At 43.7% G+C, this 13,912-nt stretch overlaps 1 protein-coding gene across 2 annotated transcripts in view; it reads left to right on the forward strand.

Moving 5' to 3' along the window:
* The window catches only part of SH3RF3 (SH3 domain containing ring finger 3), a 361,536-nt gene that overhangs the window by 46,803 nt on the left and 300,821 nt on the right, over positions 1-13,912 (forward strand). The window lies entirely within an intron of this gene.

A 13,912-nucleotide genomic window follows, 5' to 3' on the forward strand; every position in this document is an offset into this window, starting at 1 on the left:
GGGGGGTGAGGGGGTCTAAGCCTCAGGCCTCCTCCTTCCTAGGTTGTTTTTGCACCGCTACCCAATCCTGGGGTGCTTGTGCACCTTCAAAAATGAACATGTCCTCTCCAGCCCCCACGCGCCATCTGCCGGCAGCTTCTCCATCTTTGTTTTTCACTTTCTGGTTTGGGTTTGCTGAGTTGGGGGGTTGTGCCACTTTCAAGAAAGTATTTGCCAAGCCCAATGAGGCAGTTGACTCAATGAGGTTGTCCAGAAAACTGAGCAAAAGTTAATGTTTGTCATCCAGGCAGGTCCCCAGGGAGACAATGGCTCATAAAACAACGGAGAGTATAACAATATATTTGCATTCTTTACATATTTCCATTTGGAAAACATAAAGAGATTTGTAGGTGTCTGTAATAATACATTATAGTCATATTGTAGCTGCACCAACCCGTGATTAAAATATGGAACCTACTTATCAGTTGTTTGTGTCCTTCTGTTTCCTCTGTTTGGGGCTGAGGTATGCCATTGAGATAATAAAATGTGATTAGATTATCCATGGCAGAGTGTGGATGGCATCTGGAATGCTTTTCCTGATTGCTGGAAGTTCTTTCCTGTTGGGGATTTGAAGAGTGATTATTTTTCTGTATATTGACCAGAATAATTTGAGAGGGACATTATTGTCAGGTAAGTGGTTCTTTTTTTGAATAGATGTGAATAAAATCCCATGTAAGACAAGTTCAATGTATGTGCATTTTTTAAACAATAAAATATTGTATTGTTAGTACTTCAGAGACTAGTGAAGACAGCTGTGTTTGTTTTCTTTGGGAACTTAAAGTCTTGTTTTAAATCCTTGATCAGAAGAGACAAATTAATTTAACAAAATAGAGGGAGGACATCATATTTATTTGAGTAACACAACATGTTGAGAAGTGCAGATGTCAGGAGGTGGACATTGTTGAGGGTGGGATTGGTTTCCTGTCCCCCCCCACCCCCCGTGGATGACAAAGAAGCCTAAGCTGAGGCCTTGGATAGGACCGTCAAGGACACTCCTAGGTCACCTTAATTCATCTCAGTTCTCTAGGCTCATGGCTCTCGGCGGAAAAGACAAGTTCTGGACAGGAAGTGGAGAACTTAATAAATTTTACACAAACAAAAGTCATCCAGCAGTTTATATTGTGATTTTAGATGATTAAATTGGCACATTAATAATTTCAAAATTAACCTGTACCACAGTAGGAGAAATGGGGCAACAATGTCTCATAATTTAAAGGCTTTCTTGCACCCCTTGAAGCCGCCAAGTCACTCATTAGTGTAGACACGGACTGTTCTGTTAGTCATTGTCCCCACTGGCTCCCTTAAGGCTGGCTCCATGCCCCTGTGCTCGGCCAGCAGTGGCCTGGCTTTGGCTGTCGTGAGCACGTTTCATACCATTCTCTGTGTGGTTTGTATTCCCTTAGTCACCGAGATGGCTATTTTGTACACTTAACCCAGTGTTGTCTCCTGTGTATTACATTCCCAGAGTGATTTTCACTTCAGAAAGGATAGACTGTGTCTCTGTATCCTGGAAATGTGTCTTGCAGTAATTTTCCTGGTGTTTGAAAATGGCATTACTGAGACATTACTTCTGCCTTGCTGAAATGAAGGTAATAACTGGAGTGCTTATGACGTTCTTAGTATTTGTGCAGATTAATTCATATAATCCTCACAACAACCCTAGAGGTAGGTATTGCCGCTATTTCCATCCTGCAGATGAAGATACTGAGGCACAGAGAGGTTGAGTAACTTGCATGACGTCACACAGCACTAAGAGGTAGAGCCAAGATTTGAACCCAGGGAGTGAGGCATCAGAATGCATGCTCTTCACCACCATGCTGGGCCACCCTATGAAAGTTCAAGTTATATGTAAATAAAAGTATGTAGGACCAGCTACTCAGACTTTAATTTAGAAACTCATTTGTGTTTCACAGTTCCAACAACTGCTAAAACAAATAAATATTCCCGTGCGCCCAAATGAACCACAAGATACTTCCTATTCTGAACTGGGTTTTAGATTGGAATAGAGAATCCTATTACGTCACTGTCGGAGATCTGTCTTACTCGCTTTTCTCCTAATAAAGGAGCCCCATACATGACTTTGAGGTAAACACTTTCCTACCTGGCACATTTGTGAAGACTTAGGAGCGTGTGGGGGCGAGAAGGCCTCTGGCGAATATTATTTGCAATGTATTCAACCTACGAATTTCACATCTGTCTTAGTTTGTAGCTGTTGGGCCAGAGTTTAGTTGCATTGTTAGTAAACGTGATTCTGTGGGTCTACTTATCGTCCCAGTTTATAACGTAAAAGGATGCTATAACTGGGTGGAAATTTAAAAGCCCCTTAGCTGTTTCCCCTGCACAGACTTAGGAAGTTGGCCTGACTCCCCCAGGCGGAGCGGGGCCCTCGCCCTGGTAGCCTGCTCCCCGTAAGTGCTGGCTCAGCCTCTCACGTCCGTTAAGTACTGTTGATTGAGCAGCATGGCCCTGGTCTGTCTGGTCCCTGAAGTACGTACTACTTCTTTGTCATTACAACAAACGATCCCCAAAGGCATCAGTTTACCTTCTATCTTAGGGTGAGATTTAAAAATCTGCTTGAGGTTCCAGTGGTTGCCCAATTTTAAAAAATGCATCATCCTCATTTAACTCATTTAGTTGCCTCTATTTAGACTGAATTTTTGTCCTAGAGTGTAAAAGACAACCATAGATTTTTAAAAAAGGACGATGTGTGCAAAAACTCAAGATGGTGCTTAAGGCCACAAACATGTAAATATATATGTCTATATGTGCACACACGGCCCGCATGTGTGTCATGCACACATGCACGCATACACATTAGGCTTGCTTCAGACTTCTCTCTGAGGTCATCCTCCTGGATGGTGACAAGGCTATAGTTCTCAGCTTATTCAGCACAGATTTGGATGCTTTCTGTGTGCTGCCCTCCCCCGGGCCTGGTTTGCCCAGAATGTCCACGAATGTTAAATCTTTGCGTGTCATGCCTCTCGAGACTCCTGTGACCCCTCTGCAAAGCTTGTCTTTCCAGGGCTCTGGCCCATTGCAGTGGGGGGCAGCATGGGGACTCCCTCTACTTGGTTTCCCCTCCTTGGGAGAAGATTGTACCTCCAGGGGGCAGTGAGCGATCCCCGTTTGCAGGTGTGTGCGCCCCGCATAGCTCTTAGGGGTCTGATGAGCTGGGAAACCAGTGCGTGATTTACCATAGTGCAGGGTCCTTCCGAAAACCAGACCTGTTCCCTGTGCCCAGGAAGGCTTCCCTGTTGCCAGCACCACCATCTCCATCTGCCACCACCTGACTTCTGTGCTCTTCTTAGTGTAAGATACGGAAGCAGAACAGAAAAATGGTCTGATCTGGAGCATGGTTTTCTCTGTCCTCAGCTGTCTTCTTGGTTCCAAGAAGGCTGCTGTTCTCCCAGGGCTGAGGCACCATGGGACATACCATTTACACATCAGGGCTGGACAGTGTATGATACTTTGCCCTCTGGGGCTATGCTCTCCCCAGATTTGCCTCATCGTTCCTATCAAAGACCAGGTCCAGAGAAACGGCATCCCCAGTTGTCAGGGCTGCAGCCAGAAGGGAGAGTCTGGTGGTCCTTTCCTCTGTCACAGATAATTCTGTGTGGTGAGAGGAAGTCATTCTTGTCCTGGGCTGCCTAGGGAATGATAAGGTGCAAAGTGCCTGAGTTTCACCATCACATCATGTGGTGCTGTTGTCAGTGTGACTTTTGAAATTTTTCTGAGAGACACCACCGCAAAAGCAACATATTACAATTAGGTTAAGTATTGACATCCATGAATAGAATAATAAAAATGGTTCCTTTTTTCTAGGCTGCTTCTTAAAGTGTAGTTGAAAGGGAGAAAGTGTTTACTTTTCTGGGGCATTGTATAGCACCTGGCATTTATTCTAGCGTTTTTTAAAATAAATCTGAAAATATGTTTAAAGTGCTCTTTTCAGTCTGAAAAATAGAAGCTTCTTTTGAGGGAAGGAGGAGCTTTCTTCCAGCGCCCGCCAACTTCCCTCAAGGCTGGTCACGAGGGGAAAATGTAGGTGCTGGCCCTAATAGAGACCTGCATGTTCCAATAGACACCTTCTGGAGGCTCATTTGCGGATAGATGCTTCCACGTCCCTGCTAACAGAGGCTTCTAGTACATTCTGTGACCTCGATGACAGTGTTGTGTTTCTTCTGGGATGGAAAATGCTGCTTATGATACCCCACAGTGACAGAGAAGCCTCAAGAAGGATATGGTGTGAAGTCTGGCCAAGAGCCATCTGCAGTGACCTGTTCTGGGAGTGCCCTGGCAGCAACTGTGCTTTTACTTCTCAGGCTTCTTCATTTGATACCTCACACTCAACAGGTGGTGCATTTCTTTGTTCAACCCATTTTGCTTTCTATGTCATACCTCTTGGAGAAAAGTGACCATCTCAGTCAGATTGTCATTTCTCCCCAGAGAGTTTTATTTAGCAAAATAAAAATGCCCTATATTCTTGATGTCAGTATTCATCATTTTTTAGACTCTTCCACCAAATGACTTCCTAGTTTATCACAAATATATACTTTGGAAATATACCAATTGGATGTCTTAGTAAGTAATCAAAGTTGAAATGACAAGCCCCGTAAAAATAGCTTTTATGTTTGCATCACTGTCAGCTAGTTGTCTGGAGCTTCTATCTGTTCTGACTGTCTTCTGTGAAGTCCCCAAGAGTGAGACCCAGTTTGCACACTGGTCAGAGTTTTCAAGCTGACAGTGACAAAAGATCGTGGTGTGAGGTCCCTCCAGCGGTTGACATAACGCTGGAAATCATACTCTCGACACATAATTGCACAATGGATGCCTCCATGATGTTGGAAACAAACTGTGGTTGTGTGAAATGGTATCATAACATTTCCTTAGCAAATCTATTCACTGTTTATGATAAAGGAAGTGGCAGAACTAAAAAGAAGAGGAAACTTCCAAGTACTTTTTAACATAGTAGCTGTTGCTGCTTTAACTTTCCGATTATCAGGTTGGGTAATTTTGAGCATGTCAGCTTTAACAAAAACTGTGATCAGAATCTTTCCCTCTATCACAATCAAATCGGTGTCTTATTTTTATATATTGTTGCTGATGGGTTGTAGACTTCCAAAATGTTGATTCTTTTCCCTGTGGAATTGTGTAACACCTGAGTGAACAGATTGTTAATGAAGGTGGGAAAATTCCCAAACTCCCATTGCACCTAATTATGTTGAGGCGACTTAGTGCAATTGTTTCTTATTGTTTTATTTTCACAGCCAATGTGCGCTTAAAATCCTCTGCAAATTGTTTAAAAAAAATTCACTAGGTGTCTGGTTTTTCTCTTCCTTTTTCAGTCAAACGACCTGTTACCCACTGATTGGATAACCAATAGGTACGACACACAACACTGAGGCTCAAATTAATCATCTTTTAAGAGAGTGTTTTATTTAGAAAGCATTCGATTTAACACTATGGTATGCAAAGCACTATGCCGTACATAATGAGAAAATAGAAAGAGTATTGTGAAATTTTGCCCATTAGGGGCTCACATTTTTGTGGGGGATGTAACTCCAATTAGTTTAATCATTGCTTTAATACAAGAGTCAATCAGCAAATCTTTCCTGTAAAAGACCAAATAATATTAATAAATATTTTAAGCTTTGCAGGCCACAGGTAGTCTAAGCTCTGTTGTGACAGAAAAGCAGCCATAGACAATACGTAAGCGAATGTGGATAAAGACAAGGAGATTGCAGTTGTCAAGGAGTCCCTCCCTGTGTTCCATGCGGAGGAAGGGTAGTGACAGTGTCCCCTGAAGGGGAGAAGTGGAGGATATATACTTAGGAAAGTGGATGGAATGGTCCTTTACTGACACCAAAAGGCAGGGGGTGACTGTGGAACGGGGAAGGAGGCGTTGGTGACTGATAGAGAATCAACTGGAGGTCCCATGAGGATTCTGAGGTGGCCCCGAGGTCTCAGCTGAGGTGTTGGTTGCTTGATCGTTAGGTACCTAACCATGAAGCCTGTTAGATGGTAGGATCAATTATGAATGAATGGGCTTGGGGTGGAAACAGTCTGTATTGTTGAGTTACTCCTGATCATGCTCAGCAGCCTAAGAGGAGGGAGAATGGAGGCCAGCTGGCCTAGGGTGACCACTGACATGAAGGAAAGGAGCCAGCTCCGCCCTTCTGGGATCTGCTCTGTGCTCGGCACTGTCTCCCATGGTATCTTGCTGCAGGTGCAGGCATTGCCTACATTTTTACATGAAGAAATTTTAATTGAGGAAAATACAGTCCAGAGAACTGAGGTGACTTTCCCGGGGTCATATGTTTAGGTAATATACTAGGTAATAATGTGCTCCTTTCCCATCAGATATTCTGACTTTAGAATAAGCTTGCGTTCTGGGTCTCCACTGTGGATCACTAATGATTTAATGGATGAGATTACTAGGCTGGGTCTTTTCTGTGAATAGAGAAAGAATGGCCCTTTAGGGTTATTTAGACCAGGGTTTTGAAAATGTGTGTTTATTTATTTTCAACAGAAGATCCCTCTGCTTAACAGAAACAGTTAAAAATGGCGCCTTCCTAGATGACGAAAGGGGATTCCGTTCAACTGCTCCAACCCCTGCCGTCGTTTTAGGGGAAACAATTTGAAAAACATTGACCTAGTCTACCCATGCTCTCATTTTGCAAGTGAGGAAACTCAGCAACAGAAGTCAAAATGGGTTAATTTTGGACTCAGGGTTCTTATCACCATCCCATATTGGTTCCTTGAGAGCAGTTTGGCGTATGGCACTGACCTGTTTGTTCAAGAGGCCACTTAACTTCTTTATGGTTGTGTCTGTACCTATAAAGGGAGCCTGTTACTGATGCTCAGTCTCACGGGGGCTGTTTGAGGAAATCACAGCTTACTAGAAATTGATCTGAAATGTTTGGATATAAAAGGCAGGAAAATGAGTTTTAAAAAATGTCTTTTCCTGAGCAGACAGCATTTTAAAAATGCAGAGTATTTGTGGCATATATTACCCATGGAAAAAAGACTTCATTATTGGGAGTTTAATTTTCATTAGCCCAGCACATATTTGTGTTGGATTGGATTAAGTCATTTGTATAGAGATTTGGTAATTTCTATAACTGCCCGTGTGGTCTTCAGGTTGGGTTTTTATCTTGAAATGGCATGGAAGAGTGCGTGAAATGTGGAGGAAAGTCATAACTGAATGTAAGAAAGATAATTCAAATATGCATTCCAACTGCTGAGCAAGACTTTATATGTTGAGCTATGTTTTCTAACGACTTACTTTAAATCTGAAAACTTGTTTACTCCCTGGGGCTTTCAATGCTGCCACATGGTGGAGGTGACAGTGACATATGAGCTCAGACTTTGACAAATGGGAATGGACATCAGAATTACTTCAGTTCACTATGTGGTTACTGAGCACCTGCGTATGTGCCCTGATTTTATGAATTTTCAATGTATGACATTCATCTTGTGAGATGCCAGATATTACTGAGGTAGCCATAGTTAAATTCAGGGCAATCCACAAAAACAGGAATATAGTGATGAATGCTCCTACGAGGTGTAAATGTGAAGCCTGGAAAAGTTATATAAGGTCTGTTGACATCTGAAATGTCAGTGAGAAAAGAAATCACTTAGTGTGGTTCGAAGGTGAATAAATAGAAGTAACAGATTAACTTATGAAGAAAAAAGTGTTTTCAATTATATGTTTCAGGTGTGCAATGTTATAATTTGACATCTGTGTACATTACAAAGTGATCACCCCCAAAAGTCCAGTTACTCTCCATCACCATTGACCCCCTTTCACCGATTTTGCCCACCCCCAACTCTGGTAACCACGATCTGTTCCCTGTATCTATGAGTTTTTTATTTTATTTTATTTGTTTTTTTTTAATAGATTCCTTATGTAAGTGAAATCATATAGTACTTGTCTTTCTCCTTTTGACTTACTTTAGTTAGCGTTATACCCTCATGGTCCATCCATGTTGTCATGTTGGCAGGATTTTATTCTTTTTTTATGGCTGGGTAGTATTCCATTGTATATATGTACCACCTCTTTATCCATTCATCCATTGATTGGCAGTTAGGTTGTTTCCATATCTTGGCTATTGTAAGTAATGCTGCATTGAACATAGGGGCGCATATATCTTTTTGAATTAGTGTTCCTTTATTCTTCAGATAGAAAACCAGAAGTGAAGTAGCTGGATCACATGGTAGTTCTAGTCTTAATTTTTTTGAGGAACCTCTGTACAGTTTTTCTTAGTGGCTTCACCAATTTATATTCCCACCAGCAGTGTGCGAGGGTTCCCTTTTCTCCATATTCTCGCCAACAGTTGTTATTACTTGTCTTGTTGATGATGACCGTTCTAACAGGCGTGAGGTGGTATCTCGTTATGGTTTTGATTTGCATTTCTCTGATGATTAGTGATGCTGAACATCTTTGCATGTACCTCTTGGCCATCTGTTTGTCTTCCTTGGAAAAATGTCTATCAGATTCTCTGTTAATTTTTAAATTGAGCTGTTTCTTTTTATTGTTAAGTTGTATCATTTCTTTATATATTTTGTATATCAACTTCTTATCAGATATATGATTTGGAAATATTTCTTCTATTCAGTAGGTTGCCTTTGTGTTTTGATTACAGTTTCCTTCATGGTGTAGATGCTTTTTAGTTTGATGTAGTCCCATTTGTTTATTTTTGCTTTTGTTGCCCTTGCCTTTGGAATCACATCCATATAAACATCACTAAGACCAATGCAAGGAGCTTGCCTGCTATGATTTCATCTAGGAATTTTATGGTTTCAAGTCTTAAGTTCAAGTCTTCAATCCATTTTGAGTTAATTTTTGTATATGGTATCAGATAGCAGTCTAGTTTAATTCTTTTGCACGTGGCTGTCCAGTTTTCCCAGCACCATTCATTGATGAGACTGTCCTTTCTCCACTGTATGTTCTTGGCTCCTTTGTTGTAAATTAATTGTCCATATATGTGTAGGTTTGTTTCTAGGCTCTCAATTCTGTTCCATTGATTTGGGGAAAATTCTTAATATTTATAGCAATTTGATTTTGGATCCTAAAGGAAATCCTAGAGTTCTCAGATTTTAAGAGAATTGGAATCAGATTAAACAATTTGTACTCCCTAGGAAGATAAGCTGATGGAGTGAGAAACACATTCCTGGTCATTTCACCTACATTTATGCACTTCTTTTAAAAAAAACAGTTTTATTGAGATAGAATTCACATACCATACAATTCACACATTCAAAGTGTACAATTCAATGTTTTTTTGTATATTCACAGATATGTGCAATCATCACCACACTCAATATGAGAACATTTTCATTACCTCAAAAAGAGTACCCTTTACTATCACTCCCCCACACCCCGCACCTTCCACCTCCAGCCCTAATCTACTTTCTGTCTCCTTTAGATTTCCATATTCTGGGCTTTCATAAGAATGGGATCATATAATATGTGGCCTTTTGTGACTGGTTTCTTTCACTCAGCATAGTGTCTTTGAGGTTCACACATTGTAGTGTGAATGAGTATACTTCATTCCTTTTCATGGTTGAATAATATTCCATTGTTTGTATCTACCACATTTTGTTTATCCATCATCTATTGATGGACATTTGGGTTGTTTCCACCTCTACATTTACTTGTGATGATTGTATAGAAAGATAAATATACACTATACATTTTCAGACTCAAATCATTCTTTTTTTCATATGAGAACTAGCTGAAGGTTAAAGGGAAAATATTGGTATAAAGCTTAGCGCCTTACAAGGAACATTTACAAGTGCCCTACACAGCACTTCAGTAACTCCTCACCTAACCCTGTGTCAAACTAAAGGTTTGGCAGATACAAGACTTTCCCAAGGTCTCCTGGCCAGTGAACGATGATGGCAGTTTAGAGTCCAAATACCATCCTCCTTCTGGTGCACCCAAATGAGTTTAGGTTGTTTCCTAAAATAAGCTCTGAAAATTTAAGAACAGTTTGTTCAGCCTGTGTATCTATATAGTATGCCAAATCTCCATGTCAGAATATTCTAATGAAAATTCCCCAGGATACTAGATTCATGGACAATTGCTGTTGATGAACTGTCTGCGAACTTCCCCATACTCTTGCCAGTACTCGGAGGAATCTCTAAGTGTTGCTCAAGAGGTTTTATCACAGAGCCTTTTTGGGGCTTACTGTGTTTCCCCAAAAATAAGACCTAACCGGAAAATAAGCCCTAGCATGACATCCCCTGAACATAATCCCTAATACGTCTTTTGGAGCAAAACTTAATATAAGATCTGGTCTTATTTTTGGGGAAACACGATAGCATCAGTTAGTTTCAAAGCACAGTGGGTATCTAAAACTGGAGATGCTGGTTCTTGCCATTCTCATCTCCAGGAAGACTTTCTAAAGCTCAGGCTGTGATCTCACTTGGATGTGCCTCTTCCCACTCTCCTGCGACCTCCTCGGCCACCTTGATGAACCCCTCCACCTGCTGGCACTGCACCCCACCATTCCCTCCTGGTTTGTGAGGGGCAGGCACGCTTGTTTCCCAGTGATCCATTCTGGTGCCACCTCACCTCCCTGTCATAGTCCTTAGCTGAGCTGTCAGCTGGCTGATGGCAGCTGTGTCACAGCTTCTTATAATGGAAAAGCCCACTGACATGCTCGGTTCTGTGCAAGTCCAAGGAAGGGGGGATTTGCCTCACTAGCTGGTGCAGGGCGCCAATTTAAAGTTGCGAAGCGTCCACTCAGCAGAGGGGAGGTGCTTGGTGAGCTGCTGCCTTTACACACAGGGGCGTGCTGTGCGTCTTTCACACGTACGGAAACAGAGGTGGGCTTGGTAATTGCTGGAATTTAGGTATCAGGCAGGCGATGGGCTTCCTTCTCTCCACTCCAAAGACTGCCTGGCACGCAGGAGATCTTCCTAATGTTGAGTGCTCGAGCTTTGTCTGCCCAGAATATGGCAGTCAGGGCAGTAAGAATAGAGGTTCACAGTGCTCTAGATGCTGAACAGAATTTCTCGCTTATTACAAACTCATTGGGGAAAAAAAAGCTAATTGGAAAAGAAAAGGAGTACAAGTTCCGGAGAGGGAAAAAGAAGAGGCACCTGTGGAATGAGGGGGGTGGGCGGTGTGGCCAATCTCAAGGATTCTTGTCCACAGAGTTGAAGACGCACAGCTTTTTTGAAGTAGGGAGAAATGAAAAGGTGAGATGATTTTTAAAAGGGATCCTAATATTTTGGCTCCTTGACTGAAAGGGAAAGCACTTTACAAATGTATTTGCAGCTGGCAGATAGTTAAAAAAAAAAATTGGGTTCTGTCTGAAGTGAGGAAGCTCCTTGGAGACAGGAATGGGTAAGTAACAGATGTCTCCATGTGCCCACTCACTCCAGTGCCTTAGAAGTAGAGAGGAGAGGAGAGTGTCTTCCAGTTGGGGTCCTGTGGCAGGTAGTGGGCCGGGGGCATCCTCCAGGGTCCTGGGAGGGAGCGATGTCAGTGAGAAGAAAAAGACAGAGGAGCTGGTGGGGCCCCCCTGCACCCTGTCAGGGGTGGCCCCAGCCCTGCAGATAACAGTGTCCACTGTTCATTGTGAGTGTCCCCTCACCGTCTCAGCTTGGCCATTTTAAGAGCTTTCTGTTTTATTTGAGAAACCCAAGTTCTTTGGAGACCTGTTTAATTAAGTTCTCATTTGCACCTAACCCTGGCATACATGGTAGATTTCCCTCATTGGAGCTATTTTTAGGTCGTTTTCTGGAAAGATGCCTCTTTCCCCTCAGGCAGTCTCTGGCTGTGTGCCAGATAGCTCAGCTTTTGCATTGTATTTTTTTTGAGCAGTTACTATTTTTGTTTCTTTCAGTACTAGTTTGACCTGGACTTTTGATAAGGTGTTTTAAAATACCCTTTGGACCTCCTTTGAGCTATTGGCCTTTTAAAATTATTCTTTCACTTAAAAATACCTGATTTTTGTCCTCATTTGATTATGGAATGGAGTAAGTCCAGGCATTTGGAAGGTTTCTCTAATTTCCCTTACACCTCGGGTGCTAAGTTGCCTTGTTACCTAGCACCCATCCCAGTGAAAAGGACTGGGTGACATGTCCGTCTTGTGGGCCTTCTGGAAACTGACACTAGAAACTTCTGCAGACATGTTACATTTACTCATCTGTGGGCACAGGTGTGTTTCAGTTGCGGGAATCCATATTATGTTAACGGTCTGTGGGAGGCGTCCTTGGGCCAACTTGTTCAAAGCATGCTTTGTAGGATGTGGGACAGAGAGTGAGAGGGGCAGGGGCTCCCTCAGGGTCACTCAAGGTCACACAGTTCCGTCCGCCTTAGAGGCTGTGTCAGGGGGCCGCATAGGGGCATAGAAGCAAGAAAGGAGGCTGTTATGTAGGCGGAAATCAGGCTTCTGGGGTGGTCAGTCACTGAGACCATCACAGGGCCACCGCTGAGAGGGGCTGATGGTAGAGCCTGTCCCCAGGCTGTACCCCTCTTGTGCCCAGTGTTTCCCTGGCTTGCCTGGGCTGGCTCACAGTGCGATCCTCCTCACCCCCTGGCCTGGGTCCTGCTCCTGGCATTCACTGTCATTTAATCCTGTGGCATGCGGCCTTTGGCCTGGACGGTGGTTCCTGCAGCTCTGCTGCTACCCAGGAGCAGCAGGGAAGCAGACATTCCTCTCTCGTCTGTTTGGGGGTATCTAGAACCGGCTCCTTAGAATGTGTGCTAAGAAGGCTTTGTCCCTCTCTGAGGGTGGCCCCAGCTAATGGGAATGGATTTGGACAATACTTGGAGGACCCAGCCTTGCCGCTCTGGGAGCGCCGCTGTTTTGTGATTGAAGACTATGCCCTGAACCAGGCAGCTTAGGTCTGGACACAGTGAGCGGAGTAGGTCCTGGTGTGAAGTGTGTGCTGGTGTGTGCGAGGGTTTGTCCTACCAGTGGGAGAAGGTGCTGTATCACACACTCTCTAGGCCCAGTGTGGCCAAGTAAGACTGAAAACCAGAGTTCAGCAGGGCTCATCATACTGTTGCTTACAGTCTCCAGACTTTTGGGGGAATGGCCCCAGGGGGGATTCTTACATAGAGGCACAGGTGAGCTCAGACGAATGTCCTCTGAGGCCCTGGGCAAAGTGTGCAGAGGCCGATGTAACTTGCTCCCACTTAACCACTAGATTTTTTCATGGTCCTGGTCCCAAGTGCTTTGCATAAATTCATTAAGCCTTCACTGCAGCTCCAAGAGTGGGTGCCACTCTTTTCCCCTCCTTTGCATGAGCACACTAAGGTGAGTCAAGACCTTTGCCAAGGTAGAGGTAGGGTCTGAACTGTGCGGGGTTTCTGCGCTTCCTGTTGGTCCACTGGAGATTGCCACAGTCCACCACTCTTCTTTCTGTTTCACTGGAGAGAGAGGCCCGCAGGGAGCGGAGTAAAGGTAGTTTGGAAGCTATGGGCCAGACCAATGTGCGTTTCAGTCTTGCCTCTGCCACCTGCAAGCTCTTTGTCCTCAGGCAGGTGGCGTAATCTCTCAAACCCTGTGTGTTTTCATGGTAAACGGGGGAGGATGAAGCTGTTCTCCTCCCAGGAGCAGATGAGATCCTGTTTGTGAAGGTGACTTGGGACTCGGATGCCCATGTATGCACAGGTGTTCCTTGAAGCAGGGTGCATACTCGTTGGCCCCATATTTGAAACTCCCCACAGACGTACCCAGCACCGCCCTGGGTTGCTTTTGGTCTGCATACTGTGAACACAGGGACAAGAGCTGGGTGTTGGGCCTCCACCTTCTGCCTGTACATCGGCTGCTTCTGCTGCTCCTGCCGCTTGGGTCTGAGTCCTGGCCTCTCACCCACACCCAGGCTGGTCCTCTCTGAGCCCACCCTCCGTTAT

The sequence above is a fragment of the Rhinolophus ferrumequinum genome, chromosome 13, assembly GCF_004115265.2.
Source record: "Rhinolophus ferrumequinum isolate MPI-CBG mRhiFer1 chromosome 13, mRhiFer1_v1.p, whole genome shotgun sequence".
Classification (NCBI taxonomy): domain Eukaryota; kingdom Metazoa; phylum Chordata; class Mammalia; order Chiroptera; family Rhinolophidae; genus Rhinolophus; species Rhinolophus ferrumequinum.